Source organism: Rhinolophus ferrumequinum, chromosome 2 (assembly GCF_004115265.2).
Source record: "Rhinolophus ferrumequinum isolate MPI-CBG mRhiFer1 chromosome 2, mRhiFer1_v1.p, whole genome shotgun sequence".
In the NCBI taxonomy this organism is placed as follows: Eukaryota; Metazoa; Chordata; class Mammalia; order Chiroptera; family Rhinolophidae; genus Rhinolophus; species Rhinolophus ferrumequinum.
This window is the reverse complement of record NC_046285.1, coordinates 11453423-11477892: the sequence shown is the minus strand read 5'-3', so window position 1 is coordinate 11477892 and position 24470 is coordinate 11453423.

Below are 24470 nucleotides of genomic sequence, written 5' to 3'. Positions count from 1 at the left end.
GTTGACATCTTTCTCCATCATTTGGACAGAGTCTAAAGCACTCTTAAATTAAATGATCTTATGTTATTAATGTCATGTTACACAGAAGTTCCAGAGCACAGCATAAGGGCTTATGCAAATAAACAAAGATCTCACCATAGTTGTGATCACCCCTCCTTGATATTACCCTTAGAATCTCACAAATAAGCCTAGGAATTAGTTCATCCTGCATATCAGAATACATGGCCCAAGAATTTGGCTCATGTGATTAGACTGACAATTTTCACTAAACCATGAACTCTACTTGGCAGTGGAAATGACATTTTTTTCAAAATGAATAACATCATGAAAGCCATTGGTCCACTCGCTCCACATCATTTTAAATCCTTCCTGAGTCTAGAGATTTATGTTTTCAGTTTGGCTTGCCTTTTCATTACAAGAGAGCTTTAATTTGTTTTCATTACTTAGGATTCTCTTATTTTCTTTTCCTACTTTCAATGTTCTGCATATATTACACACCTGTATTTGTCTTCAATAATGGAAAAAAAGACTTATCATTTTCAATGCTCACTCGACATACATTCATTATCTTGGAAATATCTTCACCAAAATATATTAAATTGTCACTAGAGAAAAATGAATGCATATAGAATGTATGAATATTGCTGGACTAGATCTCTAACTCTATCTCATTAGTCAGCATTCAGCCTCCTGGCTGAATGCCTACATTTCAAACCCAGCAAAAAACAAACAACAAATAGATTTGAGAACATCAGGCACAAATAGAAAGGACCCTTTCTCTGGTTCTGTTAATGTTCTACCAGCTATTTATCAATTTATGTCTTTTAGCTACTGTGCACCTTCTTTGCGCTAGGAGCTATTATAGGCACTGGGAACAAAAAGTGAACAAAACAGTAAAGTCCCTCCTTTCATAAGTTTACATTTTAGTGGAAGGTGAGAGGTGATAAACAAATAAATACACAGTATGTCAAACAAATGGTGAGAGCTGAAAAGAAAAAAATAATAAGAAAAAAATAAGAAGAGAGCTAGAATATGCCCCGAGGAAAACAGGGATGCTATTTTATTTAGGTGGCATTTGAGTGGAGATTTTAAGGAAAATAAAGAAGTAAGTCACATGTGTATCTGGGAAAAGAGCATCCCTGGCAGAAGATGAAATGTACAATAAAATTCTTTGTAATATGAACTAAAAAGGACTGGCTTAGAGGAGACATCTACTCCCAACTAATGAGCAGGTCAGAATGATAAATCTTTTAAAATATTGTATACCATTTCATTTTCTTAGAAAAGTCCTCTGAAAATATTGTCCACTTAACTCTCACTCATACTTTGTAAACTCTTACAAGTTCATATTACAAAACCAGTAACTCTAAACTAAACTTCACTCTTTAAGTTTGTTTTCCACATTTTTAATAATGGAGGGTATATTAGTGAGGTTTTGTTGTACTGTGTAGTTACTTGGTTACTTGCCAAGAAAATTTTCCACACGTTTCTAGACTATGGGAGTATAGGGAACATGATGAATATGACAAGATGTCTTCCTTCTTACGTAAGAACTTAGATTTCAATGACACTTGTATATTTTTAATATAGAGTGCTGCATTTTGTAGTAGTATGAATGTTTTCTATAACAAGAAGCTATAATCTTTGAATTTTAATGCAAATCCCTATTTTCACAGGTAGCCTCCAAAGGCAATGTGATATATACATTTAGATGTTTGAACATAAACAGTGAAAGGAGGGGGAAAAGAGTACTTGCCAAATGGAGCAGAATACCAAATGAATGGAGTACGAGCTATTTTATTCTTTGAGAGGAATGAAATGCCTACTTTTTATTTCTTTTCTTTAGTGTCTGTACCCATTTAATGATTCAATTAACGTTTGGCATTTAGACAATAAGCATTACACAACTTTTTTCTTTGACCATAACACCAGCAGGAAGATGAGGGAAAAAGCGAAGATTTCTAGAAGTTCAAGCCGATAGAGAGTGCAAATGAGAGATGGCACTTTCATCACTGGATTTAAGCTGACTTTTAACCTGATAAAGTCTCAACTTCAACATTGATTTTTTTCTAAAAATAAATAACTTGTTTGGAGGAGCAGCAGATGAACTTACACACTACAGAAATAATTTAGGATGCTGATTCCCTTTGTCCCAAAACTAAGAAATGTTGACCAAGAACAACAGGAAAATTCTCACCCACAGTAATGTGAGCAGTTTGAAATTTTATTTTTGTGTTTTGCCTTTATTCTCAGTACCTCCTATACAAAGCTTAGTAGTTACTCTTTGTCATTTATCTTTGCAGTATTTACATGTATAAAGTAATAAAGAAAAAAATCATTTTTAATGACTGAAACAAAGAGGGTTTAGATAAAATTTTAAAAAGCTAAGTGGATCATTGAAGCAATTAAGCAGATAATTTACGCAAACATTCACAGATGTGTTTATTTGAGATAAATATGGTTTTCTTAGGCTTTAAGTCTATAAATTTCACATAATCACCTTGATTCTCTCTTTACTCTTCGCAGAGAGACATAGAATAAGTAATTTGTGTAACATATATTATCTATATGCTGCTTTCAGTACCATCATCTGTTTAGTCAACATTTATGCTTAGTTGACTTTTCTTAATTAAAAAAGGAAAAGGAAGATTAACTTAGCCATTAATTTATGATCTAAAAATATAAGTTTCCACCTTGCCAGACAAATAACTAGTCCTTGAAAATGGGTGATTCCACTTGCCTGATTTATAATGATAACATTGCATAGGGACTTTAAAAAGGATAACATGGTACTAATGTATATAAAGATTTATCAGAAAATGTTAAGTGAAAAAAATAAAATACACTGTTACATCTCAGCTTTCATTAAAACCATGTTAAAAGTAAGACAAAGAATAAATGGAAACAAAGAGAAAGTATAATGGGTAAGTTCATTGCCATCCTGGACTTCGGCTGGAATGTTTTATTTGAAAAGGACGTGCATGGAATCGCATATGAGAATACAGTTTAAGGAACTAAGGTCGATTTTATGGAGTCAATGCTTTCAATGCCCTCTTGGAATAACGGGCGTTGTACTAGGCTTATAGGATTCTAAGGCTTACACATGAGTAAGGAAGTTCACTTCCTAACATGCTTAAGAAATTTAGGATATTTTGGGGACCTTGAGAAGAAAATAATTCACCCAAATCCATAAGTACTACAATTGATATCTAATGGCAAATTCTTGACTTGGCTTCCTAGCCTCAAGAGGCTTTTAAAAATCCTGTCTGAGATTCCTCATAAAAGTTCTAGCGAAGTGAACTTCAAAAGGCCTGTATGCTCAATTATCATTCGTTCTATACTTAACATAAATGATCAGGCCAAATATAATGAAACTAAAATTATTTTGTAAATAAGAGGAATCCTACCTTGATTATCTTTCTAAAAAATGGAAATAATTGTAGAGAAAAAAGTTACGTTTTAATGGCAATCTATAATCTGCCCTTGGGGGTTATCAGATTCTAGTTCTTTTTTTTTTTTTTTTCCTTTTCCGGATTCTGGTTTTGTTCATTGTCTTTGAGCTACTTTCCTGTCTTTGTAAACTGGATCCTGCCATGTTGCATATTTGGTCAGTATTTAATGTTTCTAATTGTTCTCCCACGCTCTTGATTTAGCATCACTTAGGACTAAAACTACCCTTTCCCCAAAGACCTCTAAGCTGAAGCTAGACAACTTAATATAACTACAAAGGATTTACCACCATAACAGTATGAGCCACGCGGAAAGTTCACTAGAACACCTGCATTTTTCATGCTCTGATCTAGAAAATAAACATGACTACCACTGCCACTATCATCCTCACTCCACCACCTAAAGACATTTCAAAAGGACCTAAAGAAAAGAATAAGTGAATGAACTAATCAGAAACAGTTTTGGAGACAAAGAGGAAAAACTGAGGGTTGCTAGATGGGCGGGAGGGGTGGGGGATGGGGGGAGGGTGAGGCGATTGGAGGGCAGTCAGTGACCACAGGATGGCCACGGGTTTGAAAATTAATCTGGGGAACGTAATTTGGTGGTTACCAGAGCGTAAGGGGGTTGAGGTGGTAGATGAGGGTAAGGGGGATCAAATATATGGTGATGGAAGGGGAGCTGACTCTGGGTGGTGAACACACAGTGTGATTTATGGATGATGTGATACAGAATTGCACACCTGAAATCTATGTAATTTTACTAACAATTGTCACCCCAATAAATTAAAAAATAAAATTAAAAAAAAATTCCAACCATTAATCTTTATTTTTCTTGTCTCCATAGAAGTGCCCCTCATTAGTAAATGCCTGACTGCTTGTTCCATGGAAAGGCCTCACCTCGATGGGTGCCCTCCCCCTACCTCCACTGCTGCCTCTTGAAATGACACATGATTTTTTTAACTGGACTGACTTATTCCCAGGACTGGGAGACTAGTTCCACGGGATACGGGACAATCAAACAACTCGGCTTATTTGTGAAAGTTACAGGGGAATTTAAGACAGGAGAAATTAAGGTATCCAGAATACACCACTGTGAAGAATCTTATTCTGAACTCCACTTATCTGCCTAAAGACAGAGTCTCCCCAAAGAATTAAACTATCATAAATCCCTTCTCTGGGGGGAGTTTTATGGCTATGAAGAAAATGGAAAAAGACCACTTGCACCTGCATAAACAAACATAATCACAAACTTATTTATCTTCTATGTGTTTCCCTAAGAACCCACTTGTCTTTCCTAAAGAAACTCATTTATTCTTCCCATAAAAGTTTTTTTCTCCCCCTCCCGTTCCCCTTTTAAGTTAGGTACATAAGTCCCTAACTTGAGCCATTTACCGAAGTGAATAGAAAAAATGTCTTCCCCCGCAACCCAGTGTTTAAACATTTGGTTCTGCAAAAGGGATGGAGCCAGCAGAATTAAATGCAATAAATAAATAAATGAGAATGACTGTTGAGGACAAAGGGACAAATAAACAGAGGAGAAATGTAGAAAAGGCCAAAGGTCAAACAAAACACTCTTTGATTGACATTAAAACAAGCCTATAGACCAACCATTACATAAATGTGGCTGGATAAGTCTCAGTAAACTAAAATAAATTATTTATTGTACATAGACCATTGAAAAGTAAACATTTTAATGAGAAGAACTTATGTTAGCCCAAACGCTACTTAGGATATAAGATTCTCATCTAATGTCTGCATATAATTCCTTTCAAAAGAGTAGAATGAGAAAATTCATAAATGTCTCTTACTGTCCCAACACTATCAGAATGAAATTCTCCATACAAACTAGATCTTTCTGGTTTCATGCTGAAAATAAAGCTCATATGAAGATGACCATGATCTCTTGGGAAGAATATTGATCCTAGAATAAGAAGGTTTGTTCCTCACCTTCATGGTACATGTATCGGTCATTATAGACATCTATGTTTTCTAATGAAACTTGCCAGTATGAATGGCTTTCTAAGATTAGCCTGACAAAGCAGACACTTTGAGTTTCCAAAACTGAGAACTCTAAACCCCTACAATAAAGGCTATGATGGTGACTCAGAGGCTACAAAATATGAGCGTTCCATACAATCGTCTACCACCACCACACCTACACATACACAGATCACACAGGGTGTGTCACTTCATGAGACAGGCCAAGGAACAGCTCAGGATGGTATAATCTGAAGAAATTCTGAGGTCTTTTCCTCCAAAGCTTGATCCCTACATTGGCTTTCCAGTCTCACTGTTACACCTGTCTTTGGGATCAAAAATCTATTTTCAGAATATATGATGGTATAAATGTGAAAGCTTCTGTCCCTGTGCTAGTCACACAGCACATTCTCAATAAATGTTTACTGGAAAAAAAAAAAAGAACCATTGCTCCAAATAGATGCCATAAACAATCACAGAGTTATATTTTGTAACAAATTTATAACCAAATTTGACTGCATAATTTTCTTCCCTATTTTTCTAAGCTTGTGGGGAAGTTCAGAAATTTGTCACCATTCTTTCCACTTATCTTGCTCCATTGTCTCATAAAACTTGCTCCATCAATAATTCTATATTTATCTTGAATTGTCAATCACTTGTTCCCTACTTGCTTTTTCTCTCAAGCCATAGTTAAGATAGTCTCTCACATACGAAAATGATCCACATTTGGCTCTGCTTGATCTTTTAATAACTACCCTGTCTTCATCATTCAAGTTAGAATATTCTTTAAACACAAGTCTGTATACAGAATCCTCCTTTTCTGAGCAACTCTTTATTACATTTTAATCTGGCTTCTCCCTTGCAACTACCAAAAAAAAAAAAAAAGTGGCAACAGAGGCCACAACAAACTTCTTAGCTGCTAATTTTAGGGACATTGTTCAAAACTTGTATTATTCTATTTCTTTTTTTCTTTTTTTCTTTTATCTCACCTTCCTGAAACTCACTTAGCTTCAATTATAGAAAATTTTGTTTTCTTCTTTTTCTGACCTTTCTTTCCCAATCTACTCTTCTAGCTCTGTTTTCTCCTTTCACCCCAAAATGTTGACATTCCTCATGGTTTTTAGCTTGACAGCCTTCTTTTAGTCTACATGCATTCTTTGGTAGTCTCAATCATCTTCACAGTTTTGATTTCACCTCTCTTCCCAAATTTCTCTCTCCAACACTATCCACTCTACTAACTTTCTGTAAAATATGTATAACTGCTTCTTTACAAGAGCTCTGTAGAAACTAAAACTCAACATGTTCAGTGTGGACTATTCATCTAAATATTCTCCTCCACCAGGAATTTAAATCATGTCTATTACTAGACAACTCCCAAGATTTTTCCATCCTAAGTCATAAATATGTCTTGAATATGTCTGTTTCCCTCAATCTCCAACATTTTCCTTTAGCTTTTGTCTTGGACAATTATGATGCCCTAAAATCCATTCTTTTGTTCCTCAATTCATCCTCCTCCATGACCAGGCCTCTCTGTGACCAGCAGGAAAAAAATCTAAAATCCTTAGCTTAACAACGTCACTCAGACTTCTAGTCTCCTACCATTGCCTCACCATTCACTTATTCATTCCTTCAAGAAATATTTATTTTAATTACTTAATATTTATTATTTTAAATGTAATGAAGAATAAGGCATAGTAACTGAACTCATGAAATTTATAAACTAATAGAGAGGAAAGACAAGTAACCAAACAAAAATTTAAAAAAGTGGTAGAGACTATGTGTTTGAGGTTTATATTCAGTACAGTAGGAGCATGAAAAATTGGTGATTTTTCTGAGCAATATATATTTAAAAAGAATCCATAGACAAGAGGATGTTATACCTGAATCTTAAAAAAAACAAGATGGTGAAGGAGAGAGACTTTTGGAAAACCCAGTGCTCTAGACAAAGCAAATTATTTGAGGTTCGCTGTATGCTCCCTACTCTTTCACACTTGCTGTAACTACACAGGTTGCTTTTATGTCTCATCTCTGAGACACTCAATTCACTTCTTCTAAACCATCTCAAATGCCACTTATCATGTGAACCCTTTTATGACCCTCCCAAATACTAAATCACTCTCTTTTCTCTGATACATAGCTTGTTAATATTCTGTTCTGCATTGTTATTTGTTATTTTTAGTTATTTGGTGATAGGGGTTATGTGTTTTTTGTCTCTGCATCCTGTTTTCTGGCAGATAATATTAATCACAGTTTTTGTTGTCACCTGTTGAATTCCCATAACATACCAAGAGGGTCAGGAATGACGCTAGCTCCTGTATAATATCACACCTTTGGGTGATCTCCCCTTGCGTGTGGGCTGGCTCTAGTTAGTGACTTGTTTCTAATGAATAGAAAATAGCAAAAGTAGTGGGATATCACTTAAGTGACTAGGTTACAAAATATTGACTTTCTTCTTGCTCACAAATTCTCTCTCTTGCTGATTTTGATGAAGCAAATTCCCATGTTGAAAAGGCTTATGTGGCAAGGAACTGAGGCTTGCCTCTGGCCAACAGTAAGTGAGGAAATGAAGCCCTCTGTCCAATAGCTTGCAAAGAATTGAACTCTGCCAGAAACCACATGAAAGAGCTTAGAAGTCAACTTCCTCGATTGAGCCTCAAGATTAGGCCACCTCTCCAGAAGACACCATCATTGTGACCTGCGCGATATCCTGAGCAGAAGACCCAATTAAGTTGCTCTTAGATTCCTGATCCTTTGAACCTATGAGATACTAAACGTGTATTGGTTTAAGCCATTACTTTTTGGGTAATTTATTGTACATTAGTAGATAGCTAATACACTAGGTTTTTGTTTGTTTCATCTTTTACATTAAAAGTACTCAAAAACAACTAGAAACAATGTATTAATTACAGTAATATTAATATGGGTTCTTCTGCATTTGAGTGATGTAAAAGCATAGGTCTTACATGTTTAGGCATATCTCTTCTTCCCCAAATGAATTTTTTTTTAGCATATTTTCCTTCAAATCTTTTTTACCTTGTCACACACACAAAATCACCTAAGCTGGTAGAGAGGAAGAAAAGAGCAATCAACTTATTTGAGAGCATAAATGTAGATTTATTGTGGTCAACTAATGACACTGCAGTATTGGCACAAAGGCACACACTCGATAAATAAATGAAAATCAGAGTGGATCATTCCATTTGATCCAGAGTGGATCAAAGCATTCATACTATAAGTTTTGAAAGCCTGGTTCTTAAAGCCAAAGTCAGAATCAGAAGAAAGAAATATTCATTTAAAGAGTATTAATTACCTATCTCCAGGACCAAAAAAAAAAAAAAATTGCAAAGTTAATAATCTACTATATCAAGATATTAAGATATTTTAAAGAAGGCATGCTTAATAAAAGGAAATCATATTAAACAACAAACTATTGGAAGAGAAACCATTCTGAATCTATACTTTCAATCCAAATACATTGCCATAAGAAAGGTGCAATTCAGTGAAAACTCCATAGTTTAGATCCAAAAACTTGAGTTATATTTAAAAAGTACTTTCCTCACCCATGTGATGTTGCCTTTACATATATTCCAGAGTAATATCTCCCCCCGTTCCACAGTTTAGGATTTTATTTCCAGTAGTTTTGAGAAGTCAAGAATTAAAACAATGTAGTTGTTATATGCAAAGGCATCCATTTGAATTGCAACTTGAAATCAACTGGAAACCAGTCCAGTCTCTAGAGGATAGTTGTAATGTGCTTCACAGGGCTAACCCCTCAAGCATCACAAGCAACTAAAAATTCAGCACAGTAAATGATGCTTTTTCATTGTGCAAGAGGATAATTTCACGTGAATGACAATTTCTGCAGTGCAGTACATAGTTTAGCCTTGACAAAACCTTTAACCTTAAATGCAAAATGAATCAAAACAAGTCCAGGCAACATTGTTTATTATGCTATTATCTGGAATTATCTGGTAAAGATTGAGTAGTTTGTCAATAATCAGGTGTTTGGGCTTTTATATAATTTAAGACTAGAGTTCTCAACTCTAAAATCTGGGAGGTTTAGTAGCTCTATAAAGCTGGGGAAAATATAAATCCCCAGCCTCGGTGTTCTCAACTCTAAAATGGGAAGTCCGGAACAAATGATCCTGCACCAATCTGCTACTACAGCACAACAAGACATGCCAAACATAGTGGCTGAAGACAACAAACCCCTATTCTTTTCTTTCCACCAATGCGTTGGCTGATCTCAGCTAGGCTCACTCATGCATCTGCTCTCAGCTGCCTGGTCAGCTGTGGGGAACTGATCTTGATAGCATCACTGGGAAAACTCACTTCACTTATATCTGTCCTGCAAATAGCCATGGCATGTTCTCATGGCAGTGCCAGGGGTCCACAAAAGGAAGCAGAAATCCAAAAGTGCGTTGCAACCTTCTGTTTACATTAAATAGGTCGTAAACCCATTGGCCAAAGCAAATCACACAGCCAAGTTAGGATTGTAATGCAGGGTCTCTGGTCCCGCTCCCTGCACAAGAACACAGGACATGGTGAGGTCAAAAGGGAACAACAACAGAGCCATAGATAGGGGAGTCATACCACTATATCTATATTCTCACTGGCAGCTGGGTTGGAGACACAGGAAGCAGTAGCCACACAATCCGCAATCCGCAGTCTGCTTCTCTGCCAACCAACCAACCAACCAACTCCCTAGTGTAGCTACGGCAGTTATATTAGTGGCTAATGGCTAACTGGTGACAGCTGGTGGCCACCCAGCCACAGTGGATGGCCATCGGATTACAGCTGATGGCCATCCACTAACAGAGCCAGCACCCCTCCACATGACGCCGAGAGCCCAGAAACTGCTCTCTGGGACTCTGTCCCCACAGGATCATTGTGGGAGGTCACTACTGAAGGGCATGGAACACATTTCCATGGAAAATTGGAGACCTGAATACAATTGATTTATCATAATCTCTAAGGTCCCTTTTCAGCTTATAATTGATTGAGTATAGGGTTTCGGTGGTGGTGGCATTAATTTGTTTTTAAAGAGGACTCCAGCACAAAACATAGTGAAATACACTGAGTGTAGAGAGCAAAGAAAACCAGCTACTGCTTCTTTGACAATAAGGCTCTATGTAACTGGATATGAATAGCCTACACCTGAAAAAAGATTAGACATGTTTTTCTCTATTAGTTTCAGGAGTACAAAACAACATAGAGATTAGACATTTACACCCCTCACAAAGTGATAACCCCAACAAGTCCACCATCCCTCTGACATCATACATAGCTATCACAATACCATTGGCTATATTCCCTTTGCTGTACTTTACACCCTGTCACTATATATTTTTAATTATAGTTGACTTTCAATGTTATTTTATATTAGTTTTAGGTGTACAGGGTAGTGGTTGGCAGTTATATAATTTATGAAGTGATCCCCCTCATAAGTCTAGTACCCAGCTGACACTATACATAGTTTTTACAATATTATTGAGTACATTCCCTATAAGTACTTTATATCCCTGTGACTATTTTGTAACTACAATCTCTTCACCTTTCTCTTTCCTAATCTCTTCACCTTTCTCACCCAGCTCTTCAGCCTCTCTCCCGTCTAGCAACCATCAGTTAGTTCTCTGTATCTATGAGTCTATTTCTGTTTGTTTGTTCATTTATTCTCTTCTTCAGATTGCACATATTAGTTAGATCATATGGTATTTGTCTTTCTCAGTCTGACTTATTTCACTTAGCATAATACCCTATAAGTCCACCTATGTTGTTGCAAATGAAAAAAAAAATTATTATTTTTAATGGCACAGTAATACCTGATTGTATATGTTTACTACAGAGCTATTCACAATAGCCAAGATATGAAAACAACAGAAATGCCCATCAATAGATTATTTGATAAAGAAATTGTGATACACATTAACATATTTCATTAAAAGTTAGTGTTATACAACTGACTGATCTACCTTTCATTCACTTTCTTCTTAATATTTTCTATTAAACTTTTTCAAATTAATATAGTAACTAGGCAAGAAAAATGCACGTTCGATGAATGCATGATTACATACATTCACTTCTGATTCCCTAGTCCCATTCAAAGAAAAAGAAATGAAAAGAGCAGGAGAAAAAGAAATAAAAAAGGGGAAAGTAATATAGTATTTTTTAAAAGAAAGACTAGTAGAGTGTTTATTTTTGCACATTTCCTTTAATGCTCATTGGGGGCTTCTTATAATACCAAAGGGCATCTTTTCCTTGGGGTAGTTGTACTGGTGGATGTTGCATAATTTGGACCAAGTAAGAAGTCATTCTCAGGAATTGTTTTATCAACCATAACCAGATAAAATAATTCTTCCCTCATTGACCTCTTCTTTTAGGACCAGAGAAGACATCTATTAAGTTTCAGGCTGAAATTACATATATAGACCGTCTTAAAATCCAAGGTTATAAGTCCTATCTTGGCCACTGGTGAAATCATCCAGTAATAAAAATGCTTTTCTTCCCGGTTTTGAAAGAACCCTGAGAACTAAGTTATGGTACAGGACAAAGCTTTTCAAGCACATATAAGTCAGTTATGTTTTAGTAATAGTTGTGATATCTCTGCTTCTAACCTCTCTGTTTTTCCTCTCAGGTAGATCCAAAGACTTTGAACAGACACACTTACAGCAGTGTTTATACCTTTACTCACACGAATGGGTTAAGGCAAGATTCAACTCTATAATCCTAATTGTCTAAGAATTCCTTAGTCGGGTTAAAAGCTTTGACCAATTTTACTGACCCATAAAAAGTTAACTGACATCAATCAACCACCATGCCAAGATGAGAAATCTAATCGCTTGGCTTCCAAAATATTTATCTAACTAATACACCTGGGGGTGGTGGTGATACCTATCTATAGTGGGCCTTTGTATGTTCAAAAGTTCTTGAAGGCTCATATTTTGTCTTAAACAAATCGTTTGAATTTTATAATCTATTTATAACGTGGCTCTACTAAGGTAGCATAAAAGTATTTGAAAAGGTTTTGCCAGTTAAATTACTTATCTTCTTTTATTCCAAATCCCCGTGTAAATTGGCACAAGAAGAAGAGCTGCAGGCTCTCTCTGTGGTTTCAGTAACCCATATCCCACTGCCACGTATCCCAGTTTGGGAAACACGACTCCAAGTCAGTTTGCTCTGTATTATCTGTGTTATCCTGATGATGGGGGCTTTATTTTCTCCAAGTTATAACAAAACCCTCACATAATTTTGTGTATTGGATATTAACCAGGAATTACTGACTTGTCATTATTGGTGTGTTGTTTGCCTTCTCTATCAGGACCCAATTCCAATTTGAAAAATTATGTGAGGTCGGTTTCAATTTCTCTGATGATTTCTCTTGGATAACACAAAATGCCACAGTTTTTACCTCCTGATTTACCACCTGATAAATTGTTGTGCCCAATCATTAAAATTATTGTGTCCATATTTATGAATTGGGCACCAAAAAGGAGGTAGAGAGGACGTAAAACTTCAGGCAAGTCAGAAAGCATGAGTGAACTTTGGAACTCTATTCCAAACTGGGTCAGAATCTGCCTGCTAGTTCTGGAGGCCTTTCACACACTCTCCAGTTTCTGGGAAAACACATTACTTTAAAATGTCGTATTACATGGTCATTCCCTACCTTTCATACTACTTTTCAGGCCCATCGTTTTAGAAAGTCCTTCCCAAGTGGTTCAAGGTGAAACCAAGTTTCTGTTAACTACCATTTGTGTCATCAAACCAGAATGTGCTTCTTTGCTCTTAATTTAATTTTAATGTCTGTCATCCAAATCCCCCCTTATCCCCTGCCCACTGGGGCAGTTTTCAAAGACAGAATTTTAGCTGGGGAGCTGGGGCAAAAGCAGCAGCGTCCAACCCAGGCAGAAAGGGCCACTTATTATCGTTGTTGACAAAGAATAATGGTGGGGAGGGAAGTAGGAGAGAGGAATAAACTGCCGAGAAGAAAAACATGTTTTGTTTAGACTTTATTCTTATTTATAAAACTAAGGACTAAAATGTAGTTTCAACTTACCTCTTTATTTAAGAGAGAAGGGAAGAAACCTAAAAGAAGCCCCCTGCTGGCCACTCTAATTTCTACCCTATTAGCTCCTTTTTAAAAAGAATTTTTTTTCCTTACCTATATTTAAGATAAAATTTAACATTCTATCTTTATTTTTGATGTATTATATCTTCTTTAATTGAAATATTTAACTGCACATATACCGATATAAAGTCATAAAGGCAATTTGGTAAATTTTCTTTCCATGATCATAAAAATAATTAGTCTTTTAAAAAAACATTTTATTTTAATGTTGCATTTAAAATTATATCACTAGCAGATTTCTTTTTGTATTTATACCTTAGAACAAAAAAAGTTTGTGTTGATTATCTCAAACTCATGAAGGTCTTTAAAAGTAAAATAATAAATCAGAGCTGTATTCAAATTATTTATGATAACTGGGTTTTGTCTTATTCTAGAAAATTAAGGGTACTATGCACAGCAAAAATCCTAAGGCCGCCTTTATTAAATTCTGTAACTTGAATCTCTGATGAAGTCACCCCCTAGACTTATTCTCTGGAAAATAGAACTCCTTAGGGCAGCCTGACCCAAGTTGCACAGGAATGTAAATAAAAATGATCGTATTTCTCTCTTTACATAAAACAAATATTTTGCTACACTGCATACTACAATAATCTTTCTCACATCCAACACAGAAATACTAACATCTATGAAATGCAATTAAATACTCACAGTCTTTGCAAATGTAAAGCAAAACAGCAGTAGAAACAACATTACTTACATTTAGTTACCTTTTCAAAGAAAGTGTGATTAATGAAACAGAAGCTTTCTCCTGGAGAGCTCGTGCCCTGTAATAGTGGCAGTTATATCGGAACATACTTCAAGTAACGTTTATTTTCATTTTGCTCCAGTATCCTCTAAGTCAAATGTGTGGGTATGTGTGAAAAGTTCAGATTGACAGCTTCTTTGGTGTTGACTTGGGCTTTGTCCAGGCTTTTTCTTACATGACTGATCCCTTCCTTATCCCTGCTGTCACTGTCTTTGAGGAAGTGCATGGTTGGGCCGTTTGACATCCCGTCTGTTGGACTAGGAATGAATTGGCTACTCATAGCCAGGTTCATGAGTCAATTTTAAGAACATTACTATTCTACATGATACCCTTGATCTCTCAGAGTTGGTGGTATGAGCATAAAGGTTGCCTGGAAAAGCTAAACTTTGCCTGAGACAGAGTCCAGTCAACAACTTTACTGCAGTCTTTCTGGACTCAGCTTTGCCTAATACCTACAAGTTGGTCATGAGACAGTCAGGGGATTAGAAATGTATCGCTTGACGAGGTTTTCAGATTGATAACAAGACGGTAAACAACTGTGTCATCCAGGAGGTTCCAAAGTCCTGGGTTCATTTGGGGGCAACTGCAGTAGCTCCCCTTCCTAAGTCTAGGAGTTCTCCTACCAGCAAGAACCCAATAGGGGGCATCTTCCCAAAGTTAACTCTAAAAGACCATAGCCTGCCTAGCTAAAAGCCAAATGCAATCATAAGACAGTTGGAAAAGTCCCTGCAGCTGGCACACTCCATAGCAGAAAGCGCCTCATGGCCTTGTGGAAATGACATCAAGGAAGAAGGTGGAGGTCAGACCAGAATCTGCACATTGAATCAAGGAGGATTTGTCTGGGCCTCCAGTTTAGATAGAGAACAATTATCCCCCTATTGTTTTTCCTGTTTTGTTCTTTTGTTTACAGAAAATAGAAGTTCTCTCACTGACCTGACTGCATCCTGCTCTTGAAATTGCTGGAGGCTAATTGAAAGCTTCCATTGCAGAGATACTCCTGATGGGGGCGATATTAAACCTGGTCAGGAGATGGCTTTCCTCTCTCTGGCTGTGACTTCTCTGTGTTTGACACCATGGCCTTCACAGATAAGACTTCATTGTCCTTAAAAGGGAAAATGTCAGCACACTTGAGAGTGGACTAAGCCAGTGAAGTAGTTCCTGAAAAGAGCTAGGTACGTCTTTAACAATTCCTGTTTACTTTCCTGAGAGAGATTATAAGAAGGAAATAAGACCCAATTTTTAAATAGTTTTTGTGATGGAAGTTGTCAGCTGAAACCAAATACTATTCTGAGTCAAGCAAACATAAAGTGATGCACAATTCTAATATCTGTTTAACTAATCAAAATATTTATTGATAAATAATAGAACATTCTACTTGTGTTTGAGATTGTACATATACGGTATATACTCATAAATATTTGAATACAGGCAGTATGCTTGGCAGAGAAAAACTTAAACTCTCTAGAGGTCTTCACTATCTGTAAAGTTTGGAGGGGGAAAGAATTTTAATGAAACATCTTTTTACTTAATCATAGAAAAAGCAAATAAAGTAAGTTCCTAAATTCAGAAGGAAAAATATACATAAACTATAAACGCCTTTCTCATTTTAAACCTCCATCTTATAACAACATTGTCTGCCTTAGTAACTGTGTAATATTAGGAATCTTGAGAAACAGAGTGGGGAGATTGTTATATTTGCATGTATATATATATATATATATATATATATAACGCATACATATTATATTATATGTATTATAACACATAATATATATATATTATATTATTATTATATATATTATTAATTATATATCATATATTATTAATTATATATTATATATATCATATATATTATATAATATATATATCATATACATATTATATATATGATATATGTATATGATATATATATATATATATATATAAACCTATAGAGAGAAAGGCTAATAAACCTGTATCAGCATTAGTGTTTTAATACTGATTGGAATAGCTTCGTAGTTTATAATAGAAAATACATTCTGATTTACTAAAATTTTAATAACTATATATACATATGCATATACACATAAACGGGGAGAATGCCATGTGACAATGAAGGCAGAGATTGGAATTATACAGCTGCAAGCCAAGAAGCATCAAAGATTGCCAGCATACCACCAGAGGCTAGGAAGAGGCAAGGAAGGATTCCCTTACTCGATGCAGAGGGCTGATGGACCTGTCCACACCTTGATTCCAGGTTTCTAGCCTCCAGAACTGTGAGACAATAAATTTCTGCTGTTTTAGGCCATCTAGTTTGTGGTCCTTTGTTATGGCAGCCCTAGGAAACTAATCCAGATACAACTGACCAAATCTTTAGCGTTCCCTTACCTATTTTCTTAAAATACTCTCATCTGCAGGTTTCCATACACCATAGTATTCCAAGAGAACTGCCACACATTTCACGGGACTCTTCACTGTCCCTGACATTCCAATGTCCCTTGAGAGACCTCAAACAATTCTACAGTATCAGTTATCATTGATATGTTCGGGCTTGTCAAGTTTCTATCTAAGGTTGAACCTCTCCAAAGCGCCACAGCCAACCTACTTGCCATCTTTCCCTGTAGTTCATGGGACTCCATAATAATCAGAAGCCTCACACACCCTTTGAAAGTGCACCATTTTTTGTGCATGTCTCTACGGCTCATGTTCCCCTGGGAGTTCTGCAACAAGACTTGTCACTCCTCTAGTTTTATAATATCCTTAAAAACAAGAATGCATCTCTGTGAACCCTGTACTAAAGGTGAGTTTGAAAAGTCTTAAGAACTCTGACTAATTTGGCATGTTTTCCTTTCCCTTCTATCATTGCTCTCATCACCTGGCAATGAACTATGACATCTCCTACCCCCCCAGGATTGCTTCCAAAAGGGCCTCAATCTGGAAACAAACCTTTGTCCCTCTCTCTTTGGCCTCACCCAGGTAAAAGGCAGGAAATCTGTCAGACAAAGATGCCTCTGGGAAGGCTGCAGGTCAGACAAAAATGAGGAAACAAGAGTGATGCAGGGAGTGTCTGCCCTTGAAGCCACCAGGAAAGGATCCACCTCTGTTCATCATCCAAAAGCCCTTTCTTTTGCCCCTTTAAACTATTTTTTTTTTATTTACTTGGGTGACAATGGTCAACAAAATTACACAGGTGTCAAGTGTACAATTCTATAATACATCACCTATATATTGCATTATTGTTCACCACCCAGAGTCAGTTCTCCTTCCCTCACCATATATTTGATCCCCTTTACCCTCGTCTACCACTCCCTGCCTCCCTTACCCTCCGGTAACCACTAAACTGTCATCTGTGTCTATGAGTTTTTGTGTCTTTGTTTATCTTGTTCATACTAAATTTTACTCTGTTTTGGAACAACTTTAAGAGTATAATCATGTTCTCCACTATCAGGGAAAAAAATCTTTTGTATTTATTTATAATTTTTCCTGTGACTCTTTTCCCAAAAATGAATAGAGGGGAAGCAATGACAGATTTTGGTTTGGGGAGTGTCAATCTTGCAAATTTTTTAAAACTACAACATTGGGATATAATCCAGCTCTTTATTATGAGGGTTTCCAAAAAAAACAGAGGAAATTAAAAACAAACAAATATTTTTTTCTATATTATGGTACCTAGAAAAATAGCAATTTATTTTAAAACTGAAAAATTTTATTTTAAGCCGTGCAAATCATGAGACTTGATAAGTTCAGGGTCTAAACAAACAGTTAAACAAAGGCTAAGTAAGACTTTTATAAACAAATAGGGCTGCCCATTGTACCACAATTGAAACTTTTTTTTTAATTTACTGATATTTCTCATCATTGGTAGAATAACAAGACAGTACTGCGTTAAAGTAATGCAACCCACCTTTATTCATTGATAAGTATCTGAATGTCACAAATGTATATTCTGCCTTCTGGTGAGGGCCCCTTCCCGGTTCATAACCCATGCCTTCCTGCCGTGTCCTCACCTGGTGGCAGGGGCTAGTGATCTATCTGAAGCCTCTCAATAAGGTATCAGTCTCATTCATGAGGGCTCCATTCTCATGAGGGCTCCGTTCTCGTGACCCAAGCACCTCCTAAAGGCCCACCCCTTACTATCATCTTTGGAGGTTAGGATTTCAATATATACATTTTGGGGGATACAAACATCCAGATCGTAGCAACCATAAAAGAAGCTATAAATAAAAGAGAAATAAATTTAGTATGGGAAGCCATAACATCTCCTCGAATCATTTTATAGATTAAATACACTGCAATAATTTTTTTATAACTAATTTTAATTTGACAAAATGATTCTTTACAAATTATACTGGTTAAAATCGCCAGAATATTTTTGAGTAAGAGTAATGGAGAGAGGACATTGTTCATAGTCCCACATATATTAAAAAGATACAGTAATTAAAAGAGTATGCTGGAATAGATAAATCATTGGGACCAAAAAAAAAAAAAAAACAAGCTCAGCAATAGATTCAATATTTATACAATTGTTGTAAATGATGAAGTTGGAATTGTAAATTATTAAGGAAATGTTATGTTGTTATGCAATAAATTGTGCTAAGAAAAACGGTTCCATATTTTGGGATAAAGCTATAGTAAAATAAATTCCAGCTGAATTAAATAGACTGCTTCAAATAGTTTGCTATTTCTGATCCCTACTGAAACATGTTTAATATACTACATTTTTTTCTTTCCAAGCAGTGGTATCTCCACGGGACTATATTATAGTCCTATTCTTTATATAGTTTCATAACCCTTTAAAAACAATGTCACATGTAACAAACTAACCACTACTAACACTAAAACGGGAAAAGGGTTCTTTGCATGGTTCAAAAAGTCACATGTATAATTTTTAAATCAGTGCTGTAATTTGTGGTCCAGTAACTGAGATGGTATCTTGCTTGCTCCCTGAACAAGAACCTGTCCTTCTTGTCATGAACCAGAATCACAGCGTTTGCACTGTGGTTCTGGGAGGCACAGTCCTCTCCAACCTCATCTGTCTCCTCTGACAAGGAGACAGATGTTAGCTTGTCCAAGAAGAGATAAACCCTGCTGCTCCATGCTTGGAAGGAAAAACATATCCTCCTTCCTCGGAGAGGTTGAAAGAAGAGTTGAGTTCAGAAGATTATGTAAAGAGTCTTCATTTTCACCTGGTCTCCCTTTAATTTTTATGCTGAGTGCAGGCTTGTCTTGAGTGATTGTGGCAACAGGCTGAATATTCCCTTCTTGCTCAAACAATCATTTATTTTGACGAGAGCTTCTTTTCAGTCATAAGAAATCAACTCTACTTTCCTCCATTAATGTAACAAAAATATGGGCTGTTTGTTGATAGGATTGTCACATATTTTTTGTTATCCAGAATGTTGAAATTTGGCAAGTAGGAAAAACATAAAGAAAGAGCTTTCACTGGAAGAAAAAAAAAAAAAGCTGTAAGGCAGCTATCCTAATTTGAATGGAACAAAGCCAACACTTGTACTTCCTGTTCTTTTTAAATGCCTTTCTGACATACCTGAATTCTCATAGTCCTGGAGAATCGTTAGAGACAAGAAAACTTTGTGATTGTTGTAGAACTTCAAAACTGCTGCACAGGACCGATTTTCTGTATCAGAGAGGTCCCTGTGGAAGAGGATGTGAGGTCTTGTTAAACCAGCACCAGCTGCAGAGCTGAACTTTTAAGACAAAAGTGAAGAATGAAAACTTATTTTAGGAATAAAATAGAAAGGAAGAGAGAAAAGCACTTTGCCCCTGGTTCAGGAAATTTTGTTTTAATATAATGAAAACTTCAATTTGTGAGTGAAGAAAAAATACTCAGTTATTAAGCCTTTATAATTTTATTAGTATTCTCAACGAAGAATATGCAAAATATATGTATAAGTTTATAAGCTTTACATGTATATATGTGGATATATATATACCGAGGGTGCCATAAAAATGCATACAAGTGGACACTTTGGTCAACATTGCTCAAGCAGTAGTTCTCCATAATCAGAAGTGTCTGGATCCTGATGGTAGCCACTTTGAACATCTCTTGTAATTGCAGAACTCAAATGAGACTTGTATTCATCGTTTGTTATCGGTATATATTGATTATTATAATTTTAACACAGTTTTCTTGTCTTAAAATGTGCATACATTCTTTTGACACCCACTGTATATATATCCAAACTTGAAGAAGGCAACCTCTGCAACCTCTCTATTTATATCTTTTTAAATTGAATATGACATATATTTATTCAGATTATTTTATTTTATTCAATCTTCAGTGAAGAAAAGTATAGTTTTCTTCCTGGGGAAGCAGAGATTTCACAGTGGCTTTAATAAAATCAATCAGTTTCACCACTAGATATAGAATATTTTCCTAAGGGTCACAAAAGCTGAAGTTGATATGTCTTTGTCAAAGCAGACAAACTGTTAAATGAAAGAATACTTCCTACTAACTGAACCAGGAGAAAGAAATGAAATGAGATGAACTTTACATACAAACACACATACAAGTATATTGCTTTTCTCCTCATCTATCTCTTGTTTTCATTTGCCCCAGTACTATCTGTAGTACTTCGCAGTAGCAGCCATACTGAGAAGACACCTCAATTCTGTTGACAGATACTGAAAATTCAAAGGAAATGAAATTTGAAATGTGTAAATATGTCATTGTTCAATAACTTTGTAAATCATTTTATTACCTCAAGACTTCACGATTTGTCTTCTCTGTGTCTTTGCCACTAGGTATGGGCCTGGCCATCTCTCACACATACTCACCCGGAGGGGCTTACACATGGATACCTTGTGGGGATTTCTTACTTAAAGCTATTTCCTCTTCAAACAGAGAAGACCTGGATCCATTAAATGAATGGTCATTTCCTGACGTATAAAACAATCTGGGAAAGCAATTTAAATAAATATAAGGAATCTACCAAAACTTAATAGTAAGTGGACACAAGGAGGGTGTGGAAGTAAGAAGCTTTCTTTTAACACTTCCTCATGCCAAAAACAGAAGTGGGAAGTATGCACTCATGAAAAACTTTAAAAAGTTAATATTTCCAGTTTCAAACTTCATCCCAATAAATGTAGACTTAACTTCTTTAATCCAGTTCTTTATTCTGGATACCAAATTCAAACATTCTACAATAAATCTTAGGGTACTTTCTGAATAATTTTTTTTTCCTTAAGTCTAAGCCCTATGGGTAAGTAGATAACTTGTAAAACTGGTTCTACTAGCAAACTATAAAGACTTCATGCCCTATTTACCACGTTGGAAGAAAGCAACGTTCTCCTCTTTTTTCTCCTTCTTGTATTAGCCTGAACACATGGGTTTTTCTGAAGCTATGCCAGGTTCAGATCAGATACTATTAGGGCAGTGATGACTGTGGGTTACTGCACGCACTACCCCCATGGCTTCTCAAGTGAGGTCACTTTAAAGTTTCTATCTGGCACAGTTTTCAGATGAATGTGTGTACGTGAGCACCTCTGCAGGATATTAAGTAGTTGTATCATCAATAAACGTTGGTGGTGCTTATCTCTCTTTTTTGCTCGGATTCTAGAATGCAAGACTTTGGAGATGACCTGCTAAGATAAAAATTTAAGTGACAAGTGTTACAGAGAAAAGACACAATTTGACTGAAAAAGATTTAAGAAGAAAATGTGGAAGTTACTTTCTGCAATATGTGTCCAAGGTGACTTTTTCAGTGCTTATTTTAGAACCCTTCCTAAATTTTTTGTGTTTGATTCACTGCAATGAATAGTGAATCAAACACAAAGAATTTAGAATTCATTAGCTGGTGATATCCAATGAGTTCAGAATGCTCAATAAAGGTTTAATGTAGTAGGAAAGAAAGAAAAAGAAAAAGGAGGGGATACTTCTATTTTTTAAAATGTTTTTATGCCACTCTTATTCCTGAAGAAATGTAAAAAGCTCCATAGCACAACTCTTGCCTCCACACTGTCCTCTCCACCCTTAACCTGTCCCTCTTTTACTCTTTTCTCCTAACTTCCCCCTTGCCCCTCATCAAATATATGATGGAGAGAGGGAGTAAGAGCAGGACTTACAAGTTTTCAGTCTCATCACCAACCCTAGCTTGAATGCTCTTAAAGCTTTTTCTAGTAAAATCAAGTAGCCATCCATAGTCATTGGGTAGGCTAAAATATTGAAGTAAATACCCCTGAAAATGTAATGGTTGAAATAAAATAGAAGTGGATTTATCTCTCAAGCAACAATCCGAGGCTAGAGGTTTAGGTCATTGGTTGGGGGAGTGAAATAGGGGGAAGAGGCTCTGCTCGACTCAGCCATTCAGGAACCCAACGCAGAAGAGAGTAATGCTTCATCTTCAACATTTGGCTTCTCTAAGATCTGTTCTCTTGTTACTATTTCAGCCCATGGAAAAGAAGAAAGAGCTGTGGGAGCGAACATACAAATTTTCAAGACAAGGCTTGAATGGGATCCATCATTTTTGTTCACACTTGATAGAGATAGCTTAGTCCTATGGCCACAACTAGCTGCAGAAGAAACAGGAAAATAGCTGGGCAGCTTTGTCCCAGTGTGACTCTATCTTACTCTGCAAGCAGTGGAGCACAGGTTTGGGTGGACAACTTGCAATCTCTACCACACCCTTGAGTCCTTTTATGTTTTCAGTAAGAATATAAGGATAAGATGTAGGTCCAAGAATCAATTGTCCTGGGTCTTTTGCAGAGCAAACTAACTTAAGTCTTACATAAGTCATCTGCAATGGAAATGAATTTGCTTGATGACATGCTAAGGTCTTTTTATGAATTATTACACACTCCCATTTCACAGAAGTGTTAATGAAGATAAAATGAGAAAACACATATGAAAGCCATTTGGAAAAGCTAAAAGTATTATGTAGTTCTAAAGTGTTAGAAGTTAAATTGAATTAGTATTCCTTCATTGTTCAAATTTAAGAAGGAATTAGTTTGAGTCAATGAAGCCAATGCCCAGCATTTTCATAATCATCTTTCAGAGAGAGTCCAGAGAGCATCCATGAATAAGGATAGAATATATGTCATAGTTAACCTAGTACCCTTTTGTTGAAAACAGGTCCCAAAACCAAAGGCAGATTTAGCAATATAGACAGCAAATTTTTTTCTATCATTCAGTGCCACAGCTCAATGAGCAAAACTGACTACCATTCTTGCAACACCACTGAAGTTTTGAGGATCAATGAAGTTTGAAAGCAGAATATAGTGTGGAAGCCTAGAGAATGTTAGGACCCTCAGTAAATGAACCCTGGATACAGTGTTCAGAAGAAAACTTCAGTTTTGTCTAGGGAATATAGACAAATCAAAATAGGAGGCTAAACAAGAGACAGCGCAGGACCCCTTCAGAGGGATCACACCAAAACGCAGATCATAGCAGAATACAGTATGTTGGCTAGACCAGTTTTTTAAGAACATTAAAATGAGGATATAGAACTCTATGCCCAATCCTGCATAACAACCTTGGTCAATACTCTGATATGTCATGTAAAGAGGCCAGCTAAGGTTAGGTAATGGAGGTCCCCTGACCCACTGACCTTGTTACGGCATTAGAGAGTCAACATTTTGCCATTAAATGTTAGATCAATCCCAATGATTTAAACATTACCCAGAAGTCTCTGGCTTCCTGGAATCTTTAAAAAAAACAAACAAAAAAAAAAAACGAAAAAAAAAAACCTTTAAACACTTCCATTTTCCAGAGTGTAAGGAATTATATTTACGACATTAGCTTAATCCATCTTGCTTGCTCAATTTTTAACATTCTTATCTCGGTTGGTTTCCAATGTTTATAAAGCAGGGTGTGTTTTTTTGTTTTAATCTATATTATTCTTTTCAATGTATGTTTATATCTTATCTTTTTATGTTCAAAAAATAACTTCTCACTCTGGGATTCTTATAAACAACTTCACAGAGATTGTCCATTTTTTCATGTATTCCTTACCAGAATTACACTTACATTACAATTACTTACAAAAGGTTTTTCTTCGTTTAAGTCAAGGATGACCTATGTTTAATGTATCTTTTATCCCATATGATACCTTGCATTTGGTAAACATTTAATACATAAATTAGTAAAATTTTAGCCCAGCTCTATCTCCCTCAATTCAAGGTAGGAAGAGGTAAAAGGGAGGCCGATTCATACGGCTACCATTAATTTGTAAGGGAACTT